This window comes from Pelmatolapia mariae, linkage group LG15 (genome assembly GCF_036321145.2).
Source record: "Pelmatolapia mariae isolate MD_Pm_ZW linkage group LG15, Pm_UMD_F_2, whole genome shotgun sequence".
Lineage (NCBI taxonomy): Eukaryota > Metazoa > Chordata > Actinopteri > Cichliformes > Cichlidae > Pelmatolapia > Pelmatolapia mariae.
The window spans coordinates 41,674,434-41,689,382 of NC_086240.1; the positions used below are offsets into that span (position 1 = coordinate 41,674,434).

The following is a 14,949-nucleotide window of genomic DNA, read 5'->3' on the forward strand; positions in this document are numbered from 1 at the left end:
AATATGCACACACATAGTCAGACTCAGGGAGCATCTCACCACACATTTTTTCTCTCTCCCCCTCTTTTTATTTACGAACAAGTGATGTATTCTCTCCACCTGTCTAAGCGACACACACAGCGCACACCCCTAGTTATACACAGACATCTATGGGTGCACTAAGATTCGTTACATGGAATGTAAATGGAGCTGGCTCCAGAGAAAAGAGGTTAAAAATATTTAACCAACTCAAAAAACTACAGGCAGATGTTGTCCTTTTACAAGAGACCCACAGACCTCTTAGAGGTTCGAATGAACTTAAAACACCTGAGTTTCCTAATGTGTTCTCAGCTTGTTATAATTCTAGACAAAGGGGAGTAGCAATTTTAATCCATAAAAAAATTAATTTCACAGTACTCGATACAGTTATAGATCCAGAGGGCAGATTCTTAATCATTAAACTATCTATACTTGATAAAAAGCTATGTATTGTAAGTGTATATGGTCCAAATGTTGATGATCCCTCATTCTTTCACGGTTTTTTCAGTGCACTCTCTGAACACTTAGATGGCACACTTGTTCTTGGAGGCGACCTCAACCTTGGACTAAATGAAGAAATGGATAGGCTCAATACAGCAGGAACTCAGCGTAATTGGCAGTCCATAAATATAATCAAACAGTATATGAGCGACTTTGGTCTTTGCGATGCATGGCGCTCCCTTCACCCCACCAGTAAGGAATATACTTTTTTCTCACATGTCCATCACTCCTACTCTCGTCTGGATTATTTTTTGGTCAGCAGCTCACTGCTGAGGGACATTTCAGACACTGAGATTCACCCTATAGCTGTCAGCGATCATGCTCCTGTATCTTTAACACTAATGCACAAGAATAATACTACGCCTAGTAAAAACTGGAGATTTAATACATCACTGCTTAAAGATGAAGACTTTATTAAATATTTTAAAAAAGAGTGGACTTCATATTTAGACTTTAATGACACTCCCGGAACATCAGCTTCTGTTCTATGGGAAGCAGGGAAAGCTGTGATGAGAGGTAAAATAATTTCTTTCTCATCACATAAAAAGAAAAAAGAAAACAAAAATATCCAGGAATTAGAAAAAAACCATCAAATCACTAGAAGAAGCCTATGCGTCCGACCAAGATCAGGAAACATTGAACAAAATACGCAAAACAAAACTAGAATTAAATGAGATAATTGATAAAAAAACAAAATTCTTAGTACAAAGACTACGCTTACAAAATTATGAACATGGTAATAAATCCGGTCAATTTCTAGCAAACCAGCTAAAAATAAAAAAGAAAAAACAACTCTATGTGCTGTTCAAGACTCATCTGGGAATACAGTATATGACCCGAAACAAATAAACAACATCTTCAGGGATTTCTATAAAACGTTGTACAAATAAACCCATCTAAAAAGGAAATTGATCAGTTTTTAGACAACATAACTCTCCCAAAATTATTAGACTCTCAAGCAATGGCATTGGATTCGCCACTGACACCAGGTGAACTCCAGGAAGCCCTGATAAGTATGCCCAATAATAAGGCTCCAGGTCCAGACGGCTTTCCTGCAGAATTCTACAAAGAATTCTGGACGATTTTAGCCCCAATTTTTTACAGAACGCTGTTGGAAATCAAAGAAAATGGCAGACTCCCATCAAATATGAATTCTGCAAACATTAATCTCCTGCTAAAACCAGGCAAAGACCCTGTATTGTCAGGGTTCCTGGGTCGTTGACCCAGTGTTTTCCGTTTTGTCATGTTCAGTTTATTTTCACATCCATGTTTTCTGTGCCAGCCTGTCTCATGTTCCAGTTCCTTCCATACATCATTAGTTAGCCTACACATCAGCTGTGCTCTCACCTGTCTCCAATCATTGTCATTTATTAGTCACGTATTTAAGCCCTCTGTTCCCTTCAGCCCTTGTCGTGTCATTGATGTTAGTGTGATGTTTCTGTGATGTTGTCTCTCCGTATGTATGTTCAGTTCAGTCAGTCAGCCATCCATCCAGTCTTTCAGCCAGTCAGTCAGTCTTTCGTTCCTGCCCTGTTCATCCACGCTTGATAATAAACCACCTTCAGTTCTTCACTATCCACGAGTCCTGCGTTTGGGTCACTTCCTCGCCTCCACACACGTCACCCCTGACAGAATGACACGACCCGCTTTTGACCCAGCGGACTCGGACCTTTTTGAGCGGCAGGAGGCAGCGCTCTCCATTTGGACGGAGAAGCTCAGGAGGAATCAGCGGCTCTTCTTTGACAGGGAGCACGTCTTTGAGGGGACTCGTCTGGCTCTGGGCGGACCTCGGAGACGCCGCAGTCCTCCACCGGCTGCCTCACCTGCACCGGAGCATTTGCCGCGGGGAGTGGGCGCTTCACGCCGCGCTTCGGCCGCGCCCTCTCTCGCCGCTCCGCTCTTCGCTCACACACCCGCCGCCTCATTCGTCGGCTCTTCCACTTCGCCACGGCACAGCGGCTATGCCTCCCACCTCGGCTCAACGGAGGCTCCCGCGCCGGAGGCTCAGCTGTTTACCCCGCCCGCTTCCTCTTCCCGGAGAAAGCGGCGCACACGCCGTCATAAATTGGACTATTCTCAACAACTCCCGGTGGTGAGTTCCAGTGACTGTTTTCCACACCCTTCATCCAATTGTCCACTCCAACCGCATAACGGACTCATTTCTGATTCATGGGGAACTTCCCTCCTAGAGGATGAAGTGGACTGGGAGGATTTGTTCTGCTCTACTCCCCCAAAGACTGTAAATAGCGATGGCAGAAGGACCAGAATAAAACCCAATAGACCAGTCAGTATCACTCACCCAGTCATTATTTCCACTCCCATCAGTCAGCCTACGCCCACACCTGTGCCAACTCCCAGGAGGAGGGCAGCTGCGACCCAGTCTACCTCCACACCCGCTCCTGTTTTTCGGGTGGGGGTGACTGGTGTCCAGCCACCTCCCGTGCCTGTCCCAGCGCCCAGGCTGAGGGCAGACAGAACACAGCCTGACTTCCCTAGAGGCTTGGAAGAGCTAACTGGTCCACCTGCTACTTCACCTCTTCAGCCACCTCCTGATCCAGCCTTTCACGCCCTCGCATTATCACTGGTTAGGCTAGCTGAGGTTTCTCCTGCTCAGGCACCAGCTTTACTAGCCCAGGCTGTAGCTTTATCTCCGTCACTAGCTCAGTCTGTAGCTCAGCCATTAGCCACGCTCACCTCAGCTCCGTCGTTAGCCACACCCACCTCTGTTCATTCCTTAGCATCCCCGGTCCCGTCAGCTCCCTCTCCTGCTGTTCAGCTCCCGGTCCCGTCAGCTCCCTCTCCTGCTGTTCAGCTCCCGGTCCAGCCAGTTCACTCTCCTGCTGTTCAGCTCCCGGTCCAGCCAGTTCACTCTCCTGCTGTTCAGCTCCCGGACCAGCCAGTTCACTCACCTACTGTTCAGCTCCCGGTCCAGTCAGTTCACTGACCTACTGTTCAGCTCCCGGTCCAGTCAGTTCACTCACCTGCTGTCCAGCCTGCTCCAGTCCAGCCTGCCCCTGTTGTCCAGCCTGCTCCAGTCCAGCCTGCCCCTGTTGTCCAGCCTGCTCCAGTCCAGTCAGTCCAGCCTGCTCCTGTTCAGTCTGTAGCGCAGGCTGCTCCACTCCAGTCAGCTCCACTCCAGTCAGCTCCACTCCAGTCAGCTCCACTCCAGTCCTCTCCTGTCCAGCCCTCTCCTGTCCAGTCAGTAGTCCAGCCCTCTCCTGTCCAGTCAGTAGTCCAGCCCTCTCCTGTCCAGTCAGTAGTCCAGCCCTCTCCTGTCCAGTCAGTAGTCCAGCCCTCTCCCGTCCTCCAGTCTCCCGTAGCCCAGTCTCCTCCCGTCCTCCAGTCTCCCGTAGCCCAGTCTCCTCCCGTCCTCCAGTCTCCCGTAGCCCAGTCTCCTCCCATCCTCCAGTCTCCCGTAGCCCAGTGTCCTGTTCCTCAGGCCCCTATAGCTCCGTCTCCTGTCCCCCAGTCTCGTCCTCTCCAGTCTTTTTCTGTTCCCCAGTCGCCCATCCTCCAGCCAGTTCAGTCTGTAGCTCAGCCTCCTGTAGCACAGCCTTCTGTCGCCCAATCACTCATCCACCAACCTGTTCTGTTCCCGGACCTGCAGCCACAGCATCCAGAGCCAGCTGTGAGCTCTCCTGGTCCTCAGCCAGGGGTTTCCGCACCCGCTGGCCCGGCCGCTCCTCAGCCAGGGGTTTCCGCACCCGCTGGCCCGGCCGCACCTCAGCCAGGGGTTTCCGCACCCGCTGGCCCGGCCGCACCTCAGCCAGGGGTTTCCGCACCCGCTGGCCCGGCCGCACCTCAGCCAGGGGTTTCCGCACCCGCTGGCCCGGCCGCACCTCAGCCAGAGGCTTCCGCGCCCGCTGGCCCTGCCTGCCTCCAGCCAGAGGCCTACGCGCCCGCTGGCCCAGCCTGTCTCCAGCCAGGGGCCTCCGCGCCTGCTGGCCCAGCCTGTCTCCAGCCAGGGGCCTCCGCGCCTACTGGCCCAGCCTGTCTCCAGCCAGGGGCCTCCGCGCCTACTGGCCCAGCCTGTCTCCAGCCAGGGGCCTCCGCGCCTACTGGCCCAGCCTGTCTCCAGCCAGGGGCCTCCGCGCCTAGTGGCCCAGCCTGTCTCCAGCCAGGGGCCTCCGCGCCTACTGGCCCAGCCTCGGCTTCGGATTCGCCTTCTGCTCCGCCTGGCCCAGCCTCGGCTTCTGATTCGCCTTCTGCTCCGCCTGGTCCAGCCTCGGCTTCTGATTCGCCTTCTGCTCCGCCTGGTCCAGCCTCGGCTTCTGATTCGCCTTCTGCTCCGCCTGGTCCAGCCTCGGCTTCTGCTTCGCCTTCAGCCTCGCCTGGTCCTGCGGCTGCCACGCCGTCGCCCAAGCCACGTTCTGGAGGTCAACGCCGGCGTGGCCGCCCACCAGACCTGCTCAGTGGCCGCCGCCGCCGCCCACCGGACCTGCTCAGTGGCCGCCGCAGTCTTCCTCGCGGCCGCCCACCGGACCTACTCAGTGGCCGCCGCAGTCTTCCTCGTGGCCGCCCACTGGACCTGCTCAGTGGCCGCCGCAGTCTTCCTCGCGGCCGCCCACCAGATCGCCTCCAGCGTCTCGGCCACCAGCCACGTGGCCGCCCGCCTGAACTGTCTCGTCTCGGCCACCAGCCACGTGGCCGCCCGCCTGAACTGTCTCGTCTCGGCCACCAACCTCGTGGCCGCCCGCCTGAACTGTCTCGTCTCGGCCACCAGCCACGTGGCCGCCCGCCTGAACTGTCTCGTTTTGGACTCCGTCCCTCCGTCCTGGGCCCCCTCCGCCCGCCCTGTTCTGGTTTTTTTTTCCTCTTTCGGCCGTCGGGTGCCGGCCTTTGGAGGGGGGGGGTACTGTCAGGGTTCCTGGGTCGTTGACCCAGTGTTTTCCGTTTTGTCATGTTCAGTTTATTTTCACATCCATGTTTTCTGTGCCAGCCTGTCTCATTTTCCAGTTCCTTCCATACATCATTAGTTAGCCTACACATCAGCTGTGCTCTCACCTGTCTCCAATCATTGTCATTTATTAGTCACGTATTTAAGCCCTCTGTTCCCTTCAGCCCTTGTCGTGTCATTGATGTTAGTGTGATGTTTCTGTGATGTTGTCTCTCCGTATGTATGTTCAGTTCAGTCAGTCAGCCATCCATCCAGTCTTTCAGCCAGTCAGTCAGTCTTTCGTTCCTGCCCTGTTCATCCACGCTTGATAATAAACCACCTTCAGTTCTTCACTATCCACGAGTCCTGCGTTTGGGTCACTTCCTCGCCTCCACACACGTCACCCCTGACATGTATATCCCTCAAGCTATCCAATATCCCTTATAAATGTAGACCTTAAAATAATCTGCAAAGCTCTCTCGAAGAGACTAGAGAAAATAACCCCCCTCTTAATTCATCCTGACCAAACTGGTTTCATAAAAGGTAGGCACTCATCAACAAATACACGTAGATTACTTAATTTGATAGACTACTCATACAGTAAAAACCTTGAAACTACAATATTTTCTTTAGATGCAGAAAAAGCGTTTGACAGAGTTAACTGGAAATTTCTATTTGCAACTTTACACAAATTTGGTTTTGGATCTTCTTTCATCAGCTGGTTAAAAATATTATATAATTCCCCAACAGCTTGTGTCAGAACAAATGACCAGACATTCTCCAGCTTCTGTCTCCTGAGGGGCACCAGGCAGGGATGCCCACTCTCCCCTTCACTGTTTGCAATTTTTATTGAACCACTAGCAGCAGCAATTAGACAGAATTCAGTAATTAAGGGCATAAAATGCAAGAACGTGGAACATAAAATCAGCCTTTATGCGGATGATGTGCTACTCTTTCTCCAAAATTCACAAACCAATATCTCTGGGGTGATTGAATTGATAAACTCTTTTGCAAGAATATCAGATTACTCAATTAACTGGTCAAAATCTACAGTCCTTCCGATTAATTGCTCCTTCCATAATTCCTCTTCTACTCCACTGCAATCGGGAAATATAAAATATTTAGGTATTAATGTTTCTCCCAAGCTTGCAGATCTAACTAAATTAAACTATATCCCACTTTTAAAGAAAATAGAAGGCGATCTGGCTAGGTGGAAATGTCTACCCATATCACTCATGGGAAGGGTTGCCGCTATAAAAATGATGGTCTTACCAAAAATAAATTATTTATTCTCAATGATCCCAACTAAACCGCCACAAGATTGGTTCAGATCTCTAGATTCATATATGTCCAAATTCCTTTGGAAAAATAAGCCCCCACGTATAAGCTTAAAAACACTACAAAAGACCAAGGATAAAGGAGGATTAGAACTACCTAACTTTCAGCACTACTTCTTAGCCAACAGGCTCCAATTTATCTCAGGATGGCTAAAACATACCCTCTTAGATGAACCTTGGCTAGATGTAGAACAAGCACTTTGTAATAATCTAGAGATTTCAGATCTACCATTTATCAGCTCAAACATTCAACGACATGAATGCTTCAAAAGCGTCAACATTAGCTCCTCTCTGACAGCATGGTGGGAGTCTTCATTAATCCCATGCAAACGTACACCTATCTGGAACAACCCTGACATATTACAAAACAATAATATGATAAACTTTTCAGATTGGAGTGGTAAAGGAATCAAATATTTAGAACATATACTAGAAGGAACAGAATTTATTTCATTTGACAGACTAGTTACACGATATGGGATCAACAAGAAAAGATTTTTAGAATATCAACAAATTAAATCCATAGTAAAAAAGAAATTTAAACCGGGTCAGGTTGAACTACAAACACCACCAAGTGTGGTTCAATTTCTTACTCTTAAAACCCCCAAATTACTATCCAAAATATACAGAATGCTTTCTAAAATAGATGAATCAATATCACTTCCTATTGCAAAATGGGAAGCGGATTTATCAGTTAACTTAGACCAAAACTTCTGGTCTCAGATTTGCTTAAAAACCTTTCATCTAATTAGAAATCCCAGTCTTCAATTAATTCAATACAAAATACTACATAGAGTGCACTATACAGGTCATCGGATGTTCAAGATGGGCTTTACGTCTACCAACAACTGCTCACACTGCCAAACCAATTCACTGGACAATTATATCCACGCTCTTTGGTTCTGTCCACCAGTTCAGAAGTTTTGGCGTGAGATATGTGAAGACTTATCGAAGTGTCTGAAATGTAACATTCCAACTTCTCCTTTAGTGTGTTTGTTGGGCAGCTTAGATAATGTCACTTCAGAAAAGAATATAGCCCACATAGTTTTCACTGCCCTATGCATAGCCAAGAAAACAGTCCTCATGAACTGGAAAAATAAAAATAATCTTAATTCCAACCAGTATAGAAATTATCTATTAGATTACATTAGTCTTGATACAGCCTCTGCCACCACATCAGATCAATTGCTCTGGGCTCCTTTGATCAGCTCCATCACCTAGTGGGGGTGGGGGGTCATAGTTTGGTCCCACCTTCACTGTTGTGATTGGTGTGGGGGTAGGGACAGGCTTAGGGCGTCGGGGGGTTCCCCAGGAGCATCTTCCTTGGGGGGCTCAACCCGGGGTAGCGGTCATGGCCAATTAGGGGCTCTGTTGGCTCTTAGGTGACGGTTTCCTCGTGGCTGCGTGCAGCGGGGCTAGGGGAGGGTCTGTGCTGACGGACGTGGGTTACTGACCTGGTAGCCTGGCTGCCCCTGGGTGGGTCCGGGACGGGCGTGAGGTTCTGGGGGCGCTCCGTCTCTGGGCTGGGGCCCTGGCCGGGCCTCGGGGGCTCGGGTCCTGGTTGGTGTGTTGCTGGGGTTGTGGGCGGGTGGGTATGTGGGGGCCCAGTCCTGGCACAGGGCGCCGCCGGTGCATCGAGCCACCTGGGGGACTCTTCAACTGGTGGGGGAGGTTGTCACATCTTGCAGGAGCTTTCCTCTCCTCAGGAATTCTCTCTGCAGGAGGGGGAGATATAGGAGAGGTGGAGGAAGATCTCAGCCTGGGCGTCTATTGTCTTGTGTAGTCTGGAAGATGAGTGGATGATGGGGTGGGTGCAGTTTTCTCTGTAGTGGGGTCGGGTGGGCTGTCCCGGGCTCTGTGGGGCCGGGCGGCGCTGCTGAACTGGGCCCTGGTCCGGATGGGCCTGGGCCCCCTTTCCCTGGCGGGTCGCAGAGCATGGGGGTGCCTACTGGGGTCAGCGGGGCAGCTGGCCCCAGGGAGGGGTCACTTGCCCCTCCCTTTCTTCCCTCCCCATCTCCAGCTGCCTCCCTCTTCCCGCTCCACCACAATCACCCACACATGCAGGGCCTTGGGGTAGGGGTGTGTCATCAGGGTGCAGAGGAGGCATCCCCCCCCTCTGTACCCTTCTGGCTGCCTCTGCCTCAATTTTATCTCACAACTTAGACATTCACATTACTCACACTCTCATAACACATACATATAGGATCTTGGGGGTGGGCTTACAACACGGACTCCAAATTACTATCAGGGTGTACACCTCACCCCTGGCGTCGTTGCCCACCTCTCAATTTTAAATACACGTAGACATTGAGGGCTATCAGGAGGGGCTATGCGCTTACCTGCTGCTCTCTGGCAGGTAGCTCCATGCCCTCCTGGGTTTTAATTGCACCTTAGAACACATATACATCAACACTACATATGAGCGGGTGGAGGGAGGTTTGGAGTCTTCTTACACCCCCGGTCTCTGCGGCCTGCTGGAGCGAGGGGGCTAGGAGGAGGAGTTGGCTGTCCGACTGGGGTCTGGTGTGTGGGGCCTCCCTGCTGCTGCGGAGTCGGGGCAGTCTGCTTCTCCCCACTGCAGGGAAAAGGGTAACACCACCTGGGTCTGGGTGCAGTTTCCCCCTCCAGGGGCAAGGGTACCTAGACCCGGTTCTTAGAGTACGCTTGGGGAGTGTGATTGTGTGTACAGCGTCTCTTTATGTCTGTCTCCACGTTGGTTGAGTGTGGAGTAATTGCCTATGAGAGCATGAGGGTGGGAATGGATGTTTGTATTTGAGTGTGCCTGTATGTCTGTGTCTATATGTCAGGTTGTGTATCAGACGCCACCTCTCTGGGGACATCTCAGGCCCTCCAAGGTTTGGAGGCCTATCTCCCCCCACCATTTCCCCTGCCGGTGGCAGACGCCCTCAGACATCGATGCGTTGGTGGTTCCTTGTGTCCGGGGGTGGGCGTCCGGGTACACACCGGCTCACTCCTTGGTGGCTGCTTATCGGGGCCTGGAACCTGGGGCTCGCTCGGGCCACTTCGGGGGTGGGGTGCCCTCGGCCTCTCGGCCTGGGGCTCGGTCACTCAGGCACAGCTGGCTGCCGGCGGAGCTCACGGGCACGTCACTGCAACCCCCCCTGGCTTCTGCTCCGTGGCTGCTGAGTGATCCCTCATCTGGGACTCTCCTCAGCTCTTTCTGGGACAGTGGCGCGGCTGCCCCTCTGTTGGTCTTCCTTGGTCTCTTGTGTTCTGGGGGCCTCTGGATGTCTGGAGTTTTGATCTCCTCCATACCTGCTTCATGCCCTGGAGGATGGGACTGTGGCCCCCCACACCCTCTAGCAGATCATTACATTAAGGAACCTTTTAAATACAAGTGCGCTCATGCTCCCAGGTGTACACACAGGTGATCACACACACAAACTACACCCTTTTTGGCTCCTACCTCAAAGCACACTGTGCGCTGTTGATCTTACGTGCTGCACAATAATGTTTAATATTAAGTATTTAGTGTTATATTCCCATATATCATTGTGATGTTGTTTATTCTATTACTCTCGTTTTCTTCTGCTTGTTTTCTTTTTTCTTTCTCAACAGGTGATCCAGGTGATCGATATATGTATTTTTTGTCTGCTTATTTTGTTGGTTTTTGTTTTTTGCCCTTTATCCCCGTCCCTCTTCTCCGCTGTTTTTTTTTGTTTTGTTTTGTTTTGTTTTGTTTTTTCCCCCCTCTTTCTTTCTCCCTTTTCTTTTCCCCTGTCCCGTATCTAGCAAGTAAAAATAAATAAAATAAAATAAAATAAACAATAAAAGGTAAATCAAATGGACCATTACGGCAAGGCTGGGATGGTCCATTTGGTAAAGTAAATCCGTTGGGCATCTTTCTTCGCCTTTAGACAATAATTCTGATGGCAAAAGAACCAAACGGGACAGGTTTAAAAAAAAAAAAAAAAAAAAAAAAAAAAAAATTGGGAAACGTAAAGTCCGAAACAAGTCTTTATATTAAGGCCATCAGTCAAACAATACTGTTTGCTCTGGGTCTAAACAGAGCGCGTTGTGTGTGACGTCTTCTTTTGCGCATGCGGGCCGCTTTGAGGGTTCACATTAGAGCGCGTTTGCTGTCACATTTTATTTGTAGTGTGAACAAGCAGACAAAAAAATCGGATTTGATGAATAAATCGGAATTGAGCATTAAGACCTGCAGTGTGAACGTAGCCTTTGATAACATATCCTTCAATGGTTATTTAATGACCTTAAAATATACTTACACAATTTGCTTAAAGATTAATGAAGTATTCTGATTGTGAAAGCAAGTTGAGACAACTTGTTGTGAAATGTTGCTATATAAATTAGTATTAATTACCTGAACTGAAAGTATACAACAGACTTCACTCTTACCCTTAGACAGTATAAATTCATAAGCCCTCTGCATCTTCTCCAGGAAATTTCTTGTAGTACACTCAGAAAAATTATGGTTCTTAAATGGTTCTTCAGATGTCTTCATGGTTCTTTAAAGAACCATCATACGTCAAAGAACCTTTTTATTTTGTAGATGGTTCTTCAGCTATTACAAATGGTTCTTTAAAGAACAAAAGGTTCTTCATCCTTAGCTATCTAAGTTTGATGGTGTAAAATGGCATAAATATTTATTCACTATAATGAGGTTGTGAATTATACTGTGTGTTTTGTTTGTGTGCATGTGTGTGCGAAGGGGGAGGGCGGGTTACCCTTTAAGAGCAGATTATAGGAAACTGAATATTCAAATAAAAGTTAGAAATACTTGCTTAAAAATATACTGGCGGCAGGGATGGGGGCCAAAGCCTAAAGACCCTATCCCCAACACCCCTAACCCCGCAAACCCATTGATCACAAATAATGTGGTAATAGAATATGGAATTTATATGGACTATGGAATTTATGGATTTATATGGACTATGGAATTTATTATTAAGAATTTTATGAATATGATGAGTAGTAGTAGTAGACACAATACACACATTCAAATACTGTACTTTAGTTTTAAATTTTAATAAAGTATTACTATTTTCTGCTTCAAGGCATTACTTTTGAGATTATTATATATATTAGAAAATATAGCATAATGATAATACTAGTTATTGTAAACTTTACAAACCACCCAGCAGTATGTAAAGTCAAATTATAAAATACAAGTAAATAACAATTGCACAACAGAATGTCAGTGTAATGAACACACTTACTTAGTTTTGACAAAGCACACTGCTTAGGTAAATGATCTCAGTAGTTGTTCATCACTGAGCAATTTGTTAATATGTGTTTCGAGCTAAATAAATGAGAGAGAGAGTGACGTTAGAACACGTCAAACTATGGCAACCTCCCGAAAGAGAGGGGAGGGGGGTCAATCGTTGGGATGCGCATGTGCAGAGAGATCACGCGAGCGGCGGGCCTTGAACTTGCTAAGGGAAAAAACACTTTCTCACGGACGGTGACAGCGAAACGGATAACAGTCTTCAGTACCTGCTGGTCTTTGAAGCTCTGGATTCTGGGACTGTTGGAAAAGGTAAAACATTTTCATTAAAACCTTTTTACTGTTTTGTTTTTGTTACTAGGTCATTGTAGCTTGCTGTTAATGTTGTGCTAACAATAACGGTTAGCTATGTTAGATACGTTAGCCGTTGACGTTCACGCAATTTAGTATCGGTATACAGAACTGTTTTCCTAACAAAACCACTGTTATAATTAAGTGAAGGTGCTCTCAACTAATTTGAACCTTTGGCTTCTAAAATATGTGGTTCAATTGCGTGCTGCGTACAGAACGTAATGTCAGCTAGACCGATATTAAAATTTATAATATTGTTAAAGTCACTAAAATGGCGCCTGAAGCCTGTTTTGACATGAGCTCTGTGTCTGCTCTAGGAACTCAGAAATTCAGTAGAGCTGAGCCGTACATTAAATACTCACATGAGCCTGTACTGAATTCTGTAAGAGCTGTATAAAATACAGCAATGCATAAGTGTTTTGAATGAATAGAAATGTGACACATGAGAAGGTGTGACTGTTCCTGTATAACTTATTTTCGGACTAGTCGACAAGTTATGCTCCGGTCATTGATGTTACCAAGATGGATGTCCTTTTGTAATACAGTAAAATTTACTTTGTACAGTTCATTTATCCACCATCGTACATTAAGCCAAGAAGAGGCCATTATACTAACAAGAGGTATCAACACTGGGCCAAAGTTCAGCACGTGGTTAAAGTTTGTAATCCAGCCAGGGTGTAAATATCACTCAGCAGCCAGTCGTAGAGCTGAAGCAGGTAGCATCAACACATAAATGTACTATACCCGGCTTAAATCACAAGAGCACCTCTGACCAAAAAGCTGATTTTTCTCGTTTGCACAAATTAATTCAGATTCACTAATTCTGTTCACAGGTCCAACAAAATGAGGAAGAGGAGGGAGAAACACAATTAGATTTAATTACAATTGGATGGAAGTCGAGGACAAGGAGAAGGAAGCTTAGGATGAGGAGGAAGAGAAGCAGCAGAAGCATCTTTAGGGATCTCTATGATGTCATTGAGGTTTGTTTCATTAATATTGTCCTCTCACAAAGAAATATGACTTGTTTTAGATCACCTACTTCCTGTATTAAATAGTTATTTGCAAAACGTTGTGGAAAACCACAGAGCAGGCACGTATAGTGCATCTGCAGGTAAATGAACATCAAATCTCTCAGACTAAAAATCTGTATTATACTTTTAGTCTTAAAAACACATGTTGTATATTTATCACCCTTATGATAAAACCCATGTCAGTCATTGGTTTATGGACTTTGTATTTAGAAGCCTCAACATTTGCTATTGCTATGGTTTTTTTTGTGAGCCTTTTGGGACCATATTAGGATGAGGGATCCGAATCTGTAGCCGTGCACACTACTGTGTCATTTAGCGTGTATACATAAGATTTGTACAGCAGATCCAAGTTGTGCCTTGAAAACAGGAAAGTCGTCTGCATAGAGGAGAACTTTAATAGCAGGCTTGTACAAAGTGAGGCTTTGTGCTCACATTTGCTGCAAACACTCGTTTTAATTCTGTTACCCTGTTTTGATGCAGAATTCACTTGAAATCACGTAAGAACGGGACTTTTTTATAATGTGTTCTTGTGAATTACTTGTGTATTGCATACATTTGATTTGACTTTCTGCGAGACAACAGTCGTCCGCTGGCTAAAAAGGTTTTCCAAATACCTCCACGTGTTCAAGCCTGGATTTAGAAAAGAACAGCAAAAAAATCTGCACCTCCTGCTTCACATGCAATTTATGTTTGTGTGTTCAGAGGTAGCGGCGAGAGGCGGGACCTCGACTCATCCAGCTGGAGAGCCTGATCAGGAGGCGTCGAACATTAACTCTGCTCTTCCAGGGCACCCTGCAGACTCGGCTGCTGGCAACAGCGAGGGAGTGCGGCCGTCGCTGGGATGACGTGAACGCCAAACAGGAGTCCATCACAGGTCGACTGCAGGTATGCGAGTCAGACCTTCTGAGGAGGGTTTCACTTTTCTCTCTTCTTTATAATTGACCCTTGTTTTCTCTCTCTCAGCTCCTTGTCTCAGAGTGGGAGGGATTTGAAGCACAAAGGGAGGACCTTGTCGTTTGGTTGGCTGATATGGATGTCCACCTGAGTGAGGTTGACCAGCTGACAGGAAACACCTGTGAAAAGCTGAAACAACTGCAGGTGTTGGGGTTGTTTTGATATGACATATATTTGATATGATACATAAGTCAAGAGACATTATCCTAAACTGGACTAACAAAGAACTATGAGTCCAACATGAAACTTACCTTGCATAAGGTAAGGCTGAAGTTCATTGATAATTTTAATCAAAAACTTGTTGTTGAAATATTTTTACTGAACATGCAAACATCTGCTGATGAAAATGTCTTGATTTATTGGTCTGTTATGAAGCTATTGCTATTTCTAATATGTTTTATCACTTTCTGATGTTTTATTAATTAAACAATACATGTATTAATTGTTGTGTTATCTATAGATATAGTATTTACATATATTTATTTATAGTATAGTAAAAATGTTTAATTATTATTGTTTAAATGACTAATATGTGACATGTATTAGTAGTGATGTTGTGCTGAGGGTTAAAATGCCTTTTTGTCTTTTGGTATATTACGAAATGTCAATAAACCATTAATATATGTCTATGCTGTGCTCGTTTTTATTTTACCCTACTCAAATTCAATTTAT

General features: G+C 46.8%; 1 long non-coding RNA gene across 2 annotated transcripts; it reads left to right on the top strand.

The window, feature by feature from the left end:
* Positions 1–12,145: 12,145 nt before the first annotated feature.
* Positions 12,146–14,459, top strand: LOC134643814 (uncharacterized). 2 transcript variants are annotated; one of them, XR_010096404.1, is made up of 3 exons: positions 12,146–12,253; positions 14,026–14,208; positions 14,287–14,459. It is a non-coding gene; the product is annotated as an uncharacterized LOC134643814 (long non-coding RNA). The 2 variants fall into 2 exon arrangements; XR_010096403.1 differs by lacking the exon at positions 12,146–12,253 and adding an exon at positions 13,155–13,272.
* Positions 14,460–14,949: the final 490 nt, after the last annotated feature.